General features: G+C 50.3%; 1 protein-coding gene and 1 long non-coding RNA gene across 2 annotated transcripts in view; one reads left to right on the top strand and one right to left on the bottom strand.

Annotated features, from left to right (window-relative positions):
* The window catches only part of LZTS3 (leucine zipper tumor suppressor family member 3), a 55,926-nt gene that overhangs the window by 23,341 nt on the left and 20,575 nt on the right, over positions 1-12,010 (top strand). The window lies entirely within an intron of this gene.
* LOC132072399 (uncharacterized) lies at positions 5,223-8,369 on the bottom strand. The gene is made up of 3 exons (XR_009418311.1): positions 8,228-8,369; positions 7,378-7,434; positions 5,223-5,722 (listed from the first exon to the last, which is right to left on the bottom strand). It is a non-coding gene; the product is annotated as an uncharacterized LOC132072399 (long non-coding RNA).

The raw sequence follows: 12,010 nt of genomic DNA, 5'->3' as shown, positions 1-12,010 counted from the left end.
GGTTCTGAAGACTTTTATTTCTTTTTTTGTCTGCATGGCATCTGAGGCAGGGCATGGATTGAGGAGGAGGAGTCTGGAGATGAGCAAGGCTGAATCCTTCAGTGTCTGGGAAGTTCAAAGAGTTGGGAAATGGGGGAATTGGCCACACAGCCCAAAGGAAAGGAAGCCAGGGAGATAGTGGCTGGAGCAGAACTGGAGGCAAAATCCTGGCTCGCCCACTGGGGAAACTGGTTTCCAGTCATGGGTCAGTGCCAGTGCCTGCCAAGGAATGTGTCCTCAGGGCTGGGAATGCCCACATTCCTCTGAGGACAAAGAGCCAGGGAGGCAGGAGCTGGGGGATGTGTTTGTGGCACTCAGGTCATTCATTAACAGCAAATTCCAAACTCCCAGGAGTCCAGGGCCATCAGGTGATGATGGATTCAGGTGGCATTTCAGCCCAATCCCTCCCTGTGCTCCATGGGCTGTGACAGCTGGGTCCTTGTGGCCTGGAAAGGGACTGACAACCTTGTGTCCTACCCAGAGAGGCCTGGGAGCCACCATAAGGGTGCTCCAGGCTTCCTGCTCTGTGTTCCACTGCCCCTCTCGGAGATCTTCCCCAGAACTCGAGGATTCTCATCCCTCTGCTTCTGCTGAGGCCACTCAGCCACCAGTTCCTCCCCCGAGCAGGGGCTGGCCATGATGGAGATGAGATGGAGATGGAAATGGAGATTGGAAATGGAGATGGAGATGGAAATTGGAGATGGAGATGGAAATTGGAGATGGAGATGGATGGAGATGGAGATGGAAATTGGAGATGATGGAGACAAGAGATTGGAGATGGAGATGGTGATGGTGATAGATGGAGATGGAAATTGGAGATGGAGATGATGGAGATGGAAACAGATGGAAATGGAGATTGGAAATGATGGAGATGGAGATTGGAGGTTTTGGAGATGGAGATTGGAGTTGATGGAGATGGAGACTGGAGATGATGGACATGGAGATGGGAGATGAAGATGGTGATGGTGATAGATGGAGATGGAGATGGGACATGGACAGGGACATGGACATGGACATGGAGATAGATGGAGATGGATGGGACAACATGAACACACACAACTTCGTCCTGAGCCTGATGTTCCTCCTGGAAAACACCTCCCAGGCTGAGCCAAGGGGGCTGTGACAAATCCCTAATTCCTGATATGGACAGAAGGGCAATTCCCAGCAGGATCCTTGAGCACCTGGTGGTTTCAGTGTTAATCTGGCCCTCCTGGCTGCAAGCTGCTTTGCTCCAATTTAATTTTGCTAGGCCTGGCCTGATGCTTTGGGACTGTGAATGGGAGATTTGTTTCCTTCACTCTGGATAATCTTCCAATGATGGATGAATGAATGACACACAGAATGAATGACCAGGTTGGAAGAGACCTTCAAGATCATCCAGTGAAACCCATGCCCTAAACACCTCAACTAAACCCACCCTGGCATCCAGTGCCACATCCAGGCTTTGTTAAACACACCCAGGGATGGGGACTGCACCACCTCCATGGGCAGAAAATTCCAGAACTTTATCACTCTTTCTGTGAAAAACTTCTTCCTAATATCCAACCTGATGCATAAGGAACGGCTTTAAACTAAAAGATGAGAGATTGAGATGAAATATTAGGAAGGAATTCTTCCCTGTGAGGGTGGGGAGGCCTTGGTAAAGGACCAGAGAAGCTGTGGCTGCCCCTGGAACCCTGGAAGTGTTCAAGGCCAGGCTGAGGGTTTGGAGCAATCTGGGATAGTGGAAGGTGTCCCTGCCCATGGCAGAGGGTTGGAACTGGATGATCTTGGAGGTCTCTTTTAATCCAAACCATTCCTTGACTCTTTGATTCCACAATTCCCTGGCCTGGACATTATCTGGGAAACCTGAGAATTCACATCCTCCCTGCAGACACCTCAGACTTGACCCAAATCCCGTGGCCAGGACACCCAGCACCCACTCTGGGCTTTCAGCACGCACGGGGGAGATGCTGGAGCCTCTCCTGATTTATGGCAAGAGCCAGCACTGTGAGGCTTTGTCTGCTCTGTGCTGGTACAGGAGGACACAGCTTCTAGCAGCAGGGATGTTTATTCCAGAATAGGAAACCATCCCTCTGGATGACATAAACCAGAGGCTTTTGGCTTGCTCGTGCTGGCTCAAGCTGAGCAGGCAGATGTCATGGATTGGAGATGGAAAATGTCCCCCAGCGCAGCAGCTGGCATCAACCCAGCTTTTTGGGGTCAAGCCAGCCTCAGGACCCCCTGTGGCAGCTTGGAGAAGGTGCTCCCCTTCCCCAGGTCTGTGTGGGTGTGAGGAGGTCTCATACAGGCTCAAATGATTCCACTTCATGAGGAGGAAAAGCCTCTCCCAGCATTTTAACTTGCAGAGCAGTGGGGTGTCCCTGTGCTGGTGAACCCCCAGGTGCAGAGAAGGTTTGTTTGATCACACAACCAGTTTATTCTGGTTAACTGATAAACAAACTCTGGGTGCCATGCTGCTCATTTCTTCTGGGAGCTCAGCCACAGAGCCTGCTCAGGCTGGGATTCTATCAGCATTCCCAGCAGAAAGGTTGGATTTCCTGGTATGGCACAGTCATGCTCCCCTACCAGCCCCATCCTGCACCTTTGGCTGTGGTCCCTGAGATCTCTCACAACAAATCAGGCCAGGCAGAATCTCTCCACAAACACAGGGAAGCCCTTGGAGGCTCCACACCCATTGACTGTCACAGAAAAAAGGGGATTTCCTCTGAAAACAGGGCTGGAAATCTCTGTTTCAGCAATAGAGAGGGGGGAAGAGCTTCAAGCAGAGCCTGGCAAGGAGGTACTGCAAGAATACTGATTTCGGTGCCCCAGCCTGATGGTGTCAAGCACTTACAGGCACAGCCAGTTCACAGCTGAGGTCTGAGCTGGGTTTAGGTTGTTGTGGTGCTGGCTGGGAAGCTCTGGAGGCTTCCAGCACAAATTCAGAACTGTCTCCATCACCAGACCTTGGCATTGCCCAGCCAAGGCACTGAGACACCCTGGGATGGAGACGCCACTTCATTCATGGCCTCAAAGTGTGTTCAACAGCCAGAATATCCTTATTTAGGGGTTTTTCTGCTCCTCAATTTGAAAATGTTCTTCCCTCTAAATAAATAGTCTGGGTGAAGAGAGGAGGGAGGCTCTTGCTCACATTGGGATGTTTTGTATGGAAAAGGAGCTCCCCAGAGGTCTCCAGGAAGAAATCTCAGTGCAAGGAGCTCCCCAGAGGTTTCCAGGAAGAAATCCCAGAGCAGGGAGCTTCTGTGTCTGCTGCCATTCCCATCTCCACCCCCACATCAAGGCTTTCCACTCCTGTTCCCTGGGGAATGTCCTAACCCATGGATGCTCCTTCAGAGCTCACTGAGCTCATGTTTTCCTCCTTCTCTGATCAGTGCAAAGAACACTCAACCACCCCAAGGACCTCAGAGAGCTTGGGGATCTTGAAATGGAACAGCTCCAAGGGAATGGAAATCACCCAGCCGGGGGGCTGCCAGGAAAAGGGAAAAGAAAACAGAAGGAGATGGGAACAAAGAGTTTGAATTTTGGAGGAGTAAATTTTAAAAAGAAGGCATTGGGTGGGTGTTCAAAGCCTCAGCCCAAGAGAGAGCAAGGCCATCATGGCTGGGTGGGGAAGGTTTTTAGGTGAGTAAATCAACCCTGGAGGGCACCTCAGCTGGTTGGGTCTGGGTGACACAGTTTGACCATGGCCACGCAAAAAGGGCAGAGCAGAGAAGGACAAACCCCACAAAGGGCTGAGACCAGGTCCTGGTGGCTGTGTCCCATGGGGACAGGGGAGCACCATGGCCTGGGAGCAGCTGGCTGTGCAGGAGCCCTGGCACAAAGGGGTGCTGGGTGAGAACTGGGGGTCTCTGTTGGCTCCCAGAGGTGATGGAGGGGCTCTGCTGGAGGTGGGCAGATGTCTTTGTTTGGAAAGACAGGAATCCGCTAAGGAAGGCAGGAGCCTCCCCTGAAATGGATAATGTAAACCCTCCCCACCCCTCTGAATTGCTATAAATTTTAAATTAAGGGGCTCTCAGGCAAAAATATGGGAGCAGGAAATAACAGTTCTTTAACAGGGAAAAGAAAAGAAAGGATAAAATAAACAATGCAGTATACTAGAACAACACTGACAGTATCAGAACCCAACCTGACACCCTGTGGGTCAGGGTGTTGGTGGCAGTGCCATTGGAATTGTGGCTGCAGCCCTCCTGCAGTGTCAGGGGTGGTTCTGCTGGAGCAGGGATCCTGTAGAGAAGGATGGATTCTTCCTCTGAAGATCCAGTGGAAGAAGAGGCAGCTGCTGTTCCTCTGGGAATCCCGTGGAGAAGCCATGCTGGTGTCTCAAAACCTCTGGATTATATCTGGGTAGCAATGCTTGGCTCCTCCCTCTGGGCTTACATCTCCCAATAGGATGCCGCAGTTCTTATCAGCCATGCAGTGACATTCCATAGCTGTTATCAGCAGATGTGCCCTCCTGAGGGAGGTGTGATTGTGGTCACTCAAAGAGAGAGATAAGGCAAACTGCCCACTTGACAAAGGTAATCTGCCATACAGATGGTAACAGAAAACATTTTGCATTGCAGTCTTCAACAGCACAGAGGTTCCTGGCTCAGCCACCTGAGCCCTGGGTCAGAAATGAGAGTTGGGGGTTCAAAATTTACACCCCATCTCAGAGCATGGGTTATCCTGGATATCCCAGCCTTCTCCAAAGTCTCTTCTCTCATGATTTATTCATCTGTGGAGAGTGCTAAGGCAAAACTCAGCTCCCAAAGGCAGCACGAGCAGTGTCAGGAAAGTGCCTGTCTCCAGTGAGACCTGAAACTGCAGCAACTCCCTCAGGGCAGCCACAACCTCCTGTGCTGCGGCAGCCTCCCCAAATCCCACTCTTGGGAAGGCTCCCTGTCACCTCAGCCACCTCTGGTCATTGCCAGAGCAGGGATGGAAAGGGCTCTCTGTCTGTGTGGCTGCTTCCAAGCTGCACACACACCCCCAAACCAAACCATTTGTCAGAATTCTCTGCTTCTGGAGCTTTAGGGCAAAATTGCAAGGTTGAATCTCCACAGGAATGCATTTTGGTATAATGTACACCTTCCTTGTGCACCCCAGCAGTGTGTTTTACCCTGGTTTAAATGCACATTAACTCAAATGTGATTATTTTGGCATTATTGCTGTTTTACTGCTCTCACTGTTGTTTGCCCACCAACACCAGCCCCGTGACCAGCGGCTCCTTTGATCCCCAGACATCCTGCCAACAGAAAATTCACCTCAGCAAATGTGTTTCAATAAGTGGTTAGCTTTGTGTGGCTTTTATTTCCCTCCCTCCACGACTGCAAATAATCCAGAGTAAGTGCTGAGGCTGGATGGCCCCCCATGGGAAGGCTGATTGCTCTCCTGCCACTGGGAAAGTGGGAAAAGGAGCTCTGGGCCATTCTCTGGATGCTGGAATGGGACAAGGGCAGCATCCACACCCAGCTTTTGGCCAGGTGGATGGAGCTTGGGGCAGCCTGGGATAGTGGGTGTGAGGCCCCCATGAGATGGGGTTTAAGGTCCTTTCCAAACCAAACCATTCTGTGGATGCATCATCCCATTCATCCCATCTGTCCAGTTCTCTGCCCTTCTTTCAGAGCTCTTCACAGCCTTTCACTTCAGCCACACAGCTGGGAAATATCTCCAGAAGGAAGGGAAAGTTCAGAAGGTTCCCCTGATAGAAAGGTCCCAAAATTAGTATTTGAGTGAAAATGAGCTGCTTTGAGCAATCCCCACTTGAAAAAAAGACCAATTTGTCAGGCCCCAAAATTCCATTTGAAAAAAGTCCAGCCCCGAATCTCTATTTGTACCCAAACAAGCCCCCCAGACCCTAAAATTCCCCTTGGAAAAACAAACAAAAAACAAACCAGGCAGTCAGACCCCAAATCCCTAATTGAGGAAAACCCAGCTGCCAGACCCCAAAATCCCCCTTTAGCCAAAATAAGTTACCTGATCCCAAAATCTTGATTTGATCAAAACCAAGCCATCAGACCCTAAAATTCCCTATTTGTGAAATACCCCAAACCCCAGCTGTCTGATCCTAAAGTCCCTGTTTGAGTAAATGATCTTAAATTCCTCATTTGAGAAAAACCAAGTTCTGGGAGCCTGAAATTCCCAATTTGAGAAAAAAAAAGTATTAAAACAAGAGAACCCAACAGTCAGATCCCAAAATTCCAGTTAAGCAAAACAAGCTGTCAGACCCTCTAAACTTTCTCTGTGCAAAACCAAGCTGTCAGACCCCAAAATTCCCATTTGAAGAAAAACACACAGTCTGACCCCAAATTCCCTGTTTGAGATAAAACAATCCTCTGAACCCCAAATCCCTATTTGAGAAAACCCCAAAACATCCCAAATCCACATAACTCTATTTGAGCAAACCCCAAATCCACAAACCCCTATTTCAGCAAACCCAAAAACCTTCCAAATCCACAAACCCTTATTTGAGCAAATACCAAAACCTTCCCAAAAATCTGAAAATCCCTATTTGAGCAAACCCCAAAACCTCCCAAATCCACAAATCCCTATTTGAGCAAACCCCAAAACCTCCCAAATCCACACATCCCTATTTCAGCAAATACCAAAACTTTCCCAAAAATCCACAAATCCCTATTTGAGCAAACCCCAAAACCTCCCAAATCCACAAATCCCTATTTGAGGAAACCCCAAAACCTCCCAAATCCACAAACCCCTATTTGTGTAGAAACAAGCCATCAGACCCCAAAATCCTCATCTGAAAACAGAAAAAGGCGAACTCCAAATCCTTATTTTGGAAAACCCAGGGTCTGACTCCAAAGTTCCCATTTCTGCTAAATTCTGCCCCAAATTCCCCTTGGAGGAGGACGGAGCCATCCCTTCCCCAAACCCCAGCCAGAGGTGGGCAGGGGTTGTGGGAAACCCAAAACCTCCCAAATCCACAAATCTCTATTTGAGCAAACCCCAAAACCTTCAAAATCCACAAATCCTTACTTGAGCAAACCCCAAAACCTTCCAAACCCACAAATCTTTATTTGAGCAAAACCCAAAACCTCCCAAATCAACAAACCCCTATTTGAGCAAACCCCATAACCTCCCAAACCAATATGTCTCAATTTGAGCAAACCCCAAAAACTTCCCAATCCACAAACCCCTATTTGAGCAAACCTCAAATCCACATATCTCTCTTTGAGCAAACTCCAAAACCTCCCAAATCCACAAATCCCTATTGTGCAGAAACAAGCCATCAGACCCCAAAATCCCCATCTGAAAACAGAAAAAGGCAAACTCCAAATCCCTATTTGAGGAAAACCCAGCTGCCAGACCCCAAGTCCCCCTTAAGCCAAAATAAGTTACCTGATTCCAAAATCTTGAATTGATCAAAACCAAGCCATCAGACCCCAAAATCCCCATCTGAAAAGAGAAAAAGGCAAACTCCAAATCCCTATTTGAGGAAAACCCAGCGTCTGACTCCAAATTCCCATTTCTGCTAAATTCAGCCCCAAATTCCCCTTGGAGAAGGACAGTGCCATTCCTTCCCCAAAGCCCAGCCAGAGATGGGCAGGGGCTGAGCAAACCCCAAAACCTCCCAAATCCACATATCTCTATTTGAGCAAACCCTAAAACATTCCAAATCACAAAACCTCCCAAATCAACAAATCCCTATTTGAGCAAACCCCAAATCCACAAATCTCTTATTTGACCAAACCCCAAACCTCCCAAATCCACAAACCCCTATTTGAGCAAACACCAAAAACCTCTCAAATCAACAAATCCCTATTTGAGCAAACCCCAAAACCTTCAAAACCTACATATCTTTATTTGAGCAAACTCCAATACCTCCCAAATCCACACATTCCTATTTGAGCAAACCCCAATCCACACATCTCTATTTGAACAAACCCCCCAAACCTTCCAAATCCAGAAATCCCTATTTGAGGAAACCCCAAAACCTCCCAAATCCACAAATCCTTATTTGAGCAAAACCCAAAACCTCCCAAATCCACATATCTCTATTTGAAGAACCCCCAAAACATTCTAAATCTACAAACCCCTATTTGAGCAAACCCCAAAACCTCCCAAATTCACAAACCCCTATTTGTGTAGAAAGAAGCCATCAGACCCCAAAATCCCCATCTGAAAACAGAAAAAGGCAAACTCCAAATCCCTATTTGAGGAAACCCCAAAACCTCCCACATCCACATACCTCTGTGTGTGCAGAAACAAACCATCAGGCCCCAAAACCATCAGACCCCATCTGAAAACAGAAAAAGGCAAACTCCAAATCCTTATTTTGGAAAACCCAGGGTCTGACTCCAAAGTTCCCATTTCTGCTAAATTCAGCCCCAAATTCCCCTTGGAGGAGGACGGAGCCATCCCTTCCCCAAACCCCAGCCGGAGCAGGACACAAAGAGTTAATTAAAGCTCCTGCGGGCTCCGTGGCCAATCCTACCGAGCCAAGGGCAGCCCTTGGCCCCAGCCCAGCAGCAGGTTGCTCTCCTCAGGTATTATTTTGGAATTTTCCCGGGATACCACGCAGGGAAACAATGAATTTGGCGCTCGGAGGAGGATGGGGAGCAGCAGGATGCACCCCTGGGCTGCCCAGGTAAATCCCGGATTTTTGTGGGATTTTTCTTTTCCTCTCCTTCCCCCTCTGGCTGCGTGTCTTTGTTTGGGGAAGGGTTTGCGGTGGATTAGGGCAGGGCTGAGCTGGCAGGACGCTTTGCAGGTGATTTTTTGGGGGGCACACCGGATGATACAGGTAGGAACCTCTTTGAGCCAGGTCTCATAAGCTCTTGGAGATCTATTTCACACTTAAGGCAGCTCAGCCACCTTTGGAGGCATAAAATCAGCAGGATGGCTTCTGTTGGAAACAAAAAGGTTTCATAAAAGACAACATAAACAGAGAAAAAACGAGCCAGGTGCAAGAAGTTCTTGCTCTTGGTAAAACACCTCACAAAAGCGATTTGTTTCTTTGTTCACTTCTTTTTCCAGTAAGTTGCCCAGCTCCTGTCCAATTAGCTATCCTTAAGTTTGAGGTGAAGTTTCTCAGGCCTTTTTCACCTAATCGAGGAGAGAAACTTCCCCAAACAAAAACCAGCTTTGTCACTCTGTCAACAAAACCCACATTCCTATAACCGGGCTGCGCTCCTGCGCGGGTCAGGGATGGGGTGGGTGGGAAAAACTGCGATTTTCCCCTCTATAAACCCCCTCTGGATCCAGCAGGGACCCCTCAGCACCGAGACCTTACCCCTCGGTGGATTTTAGGGCATCACTCTCCGGTTTAGCAGCGCTAATTCAGCGGTGGGGACAAGGGTTTGCTCCAAGCGCGGTGTCCGGGGAGGAGCGAGCGATTCCAGGGCTGGCTCCGCGCCCAAGAAATTCCTCGGGCCGAGTTAATGATAAATCACGGGCTGGTGAGGGGTCCCCACTTTGTCCTTCCTGCGGGGACAGAGGTTTGGGTGAAGTTTGGGGGTGGCAGAGCCGGGCAAGGCTCCGTGGAACCGATCTGGGGGTGATGGCTCATCCCAAAGGGCAGGATTGGGTTCCCCCGCTGCAACATCCCGTCTGCAGGTGACAAAAAGGGGGATGCCCTGGTGTCTGGGGCCTTGGAGCTGGGGATCACATCGGGATCCCTGAGATTTGGGGTGTGGGGATGTGTGAGAGTGCTCAGGAAGGTGCTGGGAGCCAGGCAAGGGATGTAGCTCCATGCTGGGACACTCTCAGTGGTCACCCCATATCCCCTGTGCTGGGGAGTCCCACGGGCTCTGCTGGCATCACCCCATCTCCAGCCACCTTCCCAAAGGATCTTCAGTGGATTAGTGCAGGGCTGAGCTGGTGGGAGCCTTTCCAGGTGATTTTTAGGGGTGGGAAGTACCTGCTGGGTTGTTTTTGCACCAGGAGATCTTCCCAAAGGATTTTCAGTGGATTAGTGCAGGGCTGAGCTGGTGGGAGCCTTTCCAGGTGATTTTTAGGGATGTGATGTACCTGCTGGGTTATGTTTGCACCAGGAGATCTTTCCAAATGATCTCCAATGGATTAGTGCAGGGCTGAGCTGGTGCCAGTTGCTCCAACCTTTCCAGCTGCTTTTTAGGAATGGGAAGTACCTGCTGGGCTCTGTTTGCACCAGGGGCTCAGAGCAGAGATGGGGTGCACACAGATGGATTGTTCAGGGTGGGGAAATCTCACCCTGGATCCCACTGGCAGCCCCTTAGCAAGGGGAAACTGAGGCACACAGGGCTGGGATGACCCCAAGCAGTCCAGCCCATGGAATGGGGCATCCCAGACCCTCAGGGCTTCAGCCAGCACTGAGGCTGCTCCATCAAACTGCCCTTGTCCTGTTCTGATGGAATCCAGGGGGTTTTCCCTGTGCCACCAAAGCTGGTGCTTTTCTGGGCAGAGGTTGCCCTCAGGACCACACTGGGGACAATGACACAGCTGGCCCTGACTATCTTCTGGGGGCAGTCACAAGGGCCACAGATGAGGCCATGGATGAGCCCTTCCTGATGGACACATGGGATTTGGGAAGGCAGTTTGGGCTGAGCTTGAAATCATCCTGTCCTGTTGTCCCTTGGGATGATTAAGGGAGGAAAATCCTTCCATCTGCCCTCACGTGCATCCTGGAGGATGCCAGCCTGGATCCAAACCCAGGACTCTGAGAGCAGAAAAAGGGGGAAAATCCCCCTGAGGATGAGGACTTTGGCCAGGGGAATGCTGGTGGATATCCAGTGTGGCTTGTGAAAAACTCCATGGCAGGATAATTCCTGGTGGGAAGGACCCCAGGAGCTCTCCAGGCCATCCTGCTGCTGGTGGACCCTGCCTGGTCCATTCAGGGCTTGAAAACCTCCAAGGATGAGACAGATAAAGCCTCCCTGGGACTGTACAAATGTGCTTTGTCACACCTCCCCATCACCTGCCGAGGTTTCTCTGGGGCTTTGCCCACCTTGCTGCAGCCTCCAGAAAAAATTTGATTTCTTCCCTTGCTGGAACAGCTCAAGACTGGCGTGGACTATCAGGTGTTTAGCTTTTCATTCCACTCTGCCTGCTTTTTCAGATCCAGAAAATCCTGTGGGTTAAAACTGGGATAAAACCCCCAGAAATGAAGAGCTGGGATGGAGGAGGTGGGATTGGGACAGGGGGAGCAGCTTGCTCAGGGTGAGCAATAGCCATGCCCAGATTGATTTGCTGATTATTTTACTGTCAGAGAAAGGTTTCCAGGAAGCTGTGGCAGGGTGTCCATTCCAGGAACAGCCTCAGGGAGCTGAGAGGGAAGGAGGGACAGGCAGGAGGGCACATATCCAAGGCCACGGTGCAGATTGTGGCTGTGCTTTGCCACCATTCCCCCTCCTGCCACGTCCTGGGGGATGGGGACAGGGTGGACTGTGTCCCTTAAACACAGCCAGCAACTGGGGGAGGAAAACTGATAGCAGAGTGGGAGGGAGGCCAGGGAAGGTGGAGCAGGCTGCTCTGTTCTGGCTGTGCCAGGAACAATGGGGCCTTTGTTGGGGAAGAGAGGTGGTGAGGCTGGCAGGGACAGTTTGGTGCTCAGAGAGCTCCTTGGCCAGCTGGGGCACAGGGCACTGGTGTGTGGGATGGGACAATGTGGTGGGCAGTGTCCCCCCAGGCAGCTTTGGGGGACAGGGAGCTGGGACATGGGGTGGGACAGGTTGGTACAGCTGGGGGTGGGGAAGGGGAAATAATGGGGAATGGGAAATAATGGGAAATGGAAATGGGAAATGGAAATGGGAAATGGGATGGGACAGGTTTGCATCCAATGCATCCCTTGGCCAGCTGGGGGGACAGGGAAATGGGCTGGGACAGTCTGGTACCCACCATGTCCTTTGGTCAGAAAGTGGAGCAAGGAACAGGGATATGGGATATGGGATATGGGATATGGGATATGGGATATGGGATATGGGATATGGGATATGGGATGGAGCAGTCTGGTACCTATAATGTCCTTTGGTCAGAAAGTGAAACAAGGAACAGG

The sequence above is a fragment of the Ammospiza nelsoni genome, chromosome 4 (genome assembly GCF_027579445.1).
Source record: "Ammospiza nelsoni isolate bAmmNel1 chromosome 4, bAmmNel1.pri, whole genome shotgun sequence".
Taxonomy (NCBI): domain Eukaryota; kingdom Metazoa; phylum Chordata; class Aves; order Passeriformes; family Passerellidae; genus Ammospiza; species Ammospiza nelsoni.
Note: the sequence above shows the minus strand (reverse complement) of the source record. Positions and strands in the feature narration are given on the sequence as shown.